Below are 3,160 nucleotides of genomic sequence, written 5' to 3' on the forward strand. Positions count from 1 at the left end.
AATAGCTTTAGAATTAGTAATAAAAATATTCAAATACTTCTGGAAGAAATAAAGCACAGGTTAGCTTACATAATATCACAGATATTATTTAATATCACAAATTAGCTTACAAAGTAGCTCAGGATACTGGACTCCCTCATTCTTACACCTGTCTGCCACTTCTGTACTCTAGATTTTGGGTTCTGTTTACTTTCATGTGAATCTGGGCTGGCTTGGTGACTTATTTTCACGGGAAGAATAGAAAGAGATAATCTCAGTCCTTAAGAAAGCTATCATTTTCTACTTAACTGATTTAGAAGCCTAGTACTACTGCAGAATAAGACTTACTCAGTTTAGTCTACTAAATAATAAGAGGTTAACAGAGACACTCCAGAGGATGCTAGCCCATTCAAGATCAATACGACATATGCCCCCACTCTGCCTCTTCTAGAGGCTCACTTATGTCAATTCAACTCATAATTCTGAGAAATAATAAATTTTTATTATTTGAAATTATTAAGTGGTAGTCTGGGGGGTTGTCCAGACATGGCAATTGATAACTAATATAAAAATTGGTATCTTTAAAAGAATAAAAAGCATGATAAATAGCATAGAGTGATTTCTATAATACCTAACATCTCTAGAAGTGGCCACTAGGCAATATCTGTCATGCTTTACATGCATGCCTCTTCTTCCATCAGGCATGTGGAGTTGGAGCCTGCCATGCCCCCAACATAAAATTTTAGAATTACTTTTAGGAGGCATCGTGGAGAAACACCGGAAATGCAATGAATAATTACTACTGTGGACTACAGACAGACTTACTATCAATGTTGGGAGACAACTGCATGAATGTTGCCTTAGGTAAGAGGAGATAGAAAACGTTGCTGGGTGAGCTCATAGATGTGAGCCAGAAATTCAGGCAGAGTGATGGAAATGCCAGTTGTCTTCTCTTATCGGTGGGTCATCGATATTGCAAAATATCTAAGATGAAGAATAACTTTCATTTTAAATTAGATTTTCAATAACTCAGTGACTTGGAAAATAAAACTCATTCTTATTCACAACTTTTCTAGGTAGTAAAACTTTCTCAAAACAGAAAAAGCCTCAGGGAAACCTCATCTATTAAAAGGTGTGTGCTTAGAGCCTTTGTTAAGACAACAGAAAGTTGAAGATGATACCTCAGAAGAGATACTAGGTTCATTGATGCATAAATAAATGGAAAATTTGTATACCTTATTTTTAAAGGTTTACCCTTGATCAAGGTATGAAATGTCATCACTAGAATAATAAAGCAATAACTAGGTTCAATCTTCATTCCATTTTCTCCATTTAGCATGATATGAAAATGAGTGCCAACAGATCCCATATGTACACTGGGCTACCCATACTGCAGAAGTTTGAAACTATAAATTTCAGGGCTTCAGCTAGAGGTGCTATGGGATGGTTCTGAAATAGGCACTGTGTCCTTATTTTAACCACATTATAGAACTAAAGAATCACTTTTGGAAGAGTTGGGGAGGTCTGTAAAGGTTTACAATAATTTGGAGAGCAAATATAGAAATGACTCTAGAAGAGATAAAGCTATATAGAACTCTAGAGTTTAACAGCACATATCCTGTAACCCAGGTTGCTAATAAGTTTTGTTCAGAAATCTGTGATATAAGAACATTTTCCCTAGAATTCTGCCCAATGTTTCTTGAGTATATCTTATAACAAACTTACCACTTATGTGCCACTACTTCAGCCAACCTCATCACTCTGCTCCATTTGTCTTCTATAGCTTCCATCAAGGTTATAGTAGCAACAGAATTCAGAGCATCTGGAAAAGACCAGTCTTCATCTCTTTCTACTAACCAACTCATATTAAGTCAGTCAAACAAGTATATAAACTATCAGAGTCTACCCTATATAGGATTCAGAAAATTTTCTGTCAGTGTGGTTGCTTCACATAAGTACCACTAATTTAAAGGTAGCTACTATCTTATAAGAAACTATTTTAGTTAAACCACATCTTTTGTTAAACCACATTGCTGATTTGGCCAGTTGACCTGGTCTGGGTTGATTGTTCAGATAAACCTTAACCCTTTTCAAATTAGACAATCATGCAAGATTGTAAACCTAAGTTCTGACCAATTGAAATGAGAGGGAGTAAAGCTTTAGAGATAGAACCTAGGTCAACTTTCTGAGTGAACCTAGCATTCTTAGCACCCAGTCAATAGCAGCCATTCTGCAGAAGGGGAAATTTTTGTCTTATTGATTTCCACTCATTTTGGTGTCCTTATTCCTATGCAATACTCAAGTACACTGAGACAATTCCAACATCTAGAAAGCCAGGTGTCTTGATTTGTCTACCTGGTGTCCTTATTCCTATACAATACTCAAGTACCCTGAGACAATTCCAACATCTAGAAAGCCAGATGTTTTGATTGGTCTACCTGGCCCAAGGCATCATACCAGGTATAGCCAGGTAGGAATGATTTTACACACTTCTATATGGCCTGCAAAGGAAGTAGAATATTTTTCGTATCCACTGAACACCTACAGGGAGAGTTTAATGGGCCTTGAAAGCTTTCCAGAGCTCAGATAATGTCGACATTTACTTCAGCTAGGGGCAGAGACTAATTCCTAATGAAAGAACTCCTATGACAGGTAAAAATGGCCGCAGAACATACATCAGAGGAATTCCTTAAACATTTAAATGTTTTTTATGACTTCCTGTAGGAGACATCAATTCTCAAATGAGCCTAGATGACTAGAAGAGTTGCAGCATATATAATTAGCTTAGCTAATCCTTCCTGAGGACTTTAGTTTTTTAGAGCCAACATCTTTCACTTTGTCTCAGGCATAGGAATGGGAGATAAACTCTACCCTAAGACACCAGCTGACACAGGAAGTTCTGTGTTCTTTAACATACAAGTTTTTTGGCAAGCAAGCCATTAGGTTTCTTTGCTCTTCACCTTGCTAATCCTAGAGTCCACCTTTAAAAGTGAGTTTTCATCAGACCAGGCTTTAATGAGTTGGGAATTTAATTTTAATAAGATTGCAGCAGCATAGTTTATTTTCCAAAATACGTGGAACTAACATCCATGTGCAATACTTAACCAAAGTACCCAAAGCTGAAAGGTACAGTTTATAAAGTCAAGCAGCAGTTTTTCTCCAACTATAGGACTTCAGAGAT

Source organism: Dipodomys spectabilis, unplaced genomic scaffold (genome assembly GCF_019054845.1).
Source record: "Dipodomys spectabilis isolate Male_0828 unplaced genomic scaffold, ASM1905484v1 ptg000436l, whole genome shotgun sequence".
Taxonomy (NCBI): Eukaryota; Metazoa; Chordata; class Mammalia; order Rodentia; family Heteromyidae; genus Dipodomys; species Dipodomys spectabilis.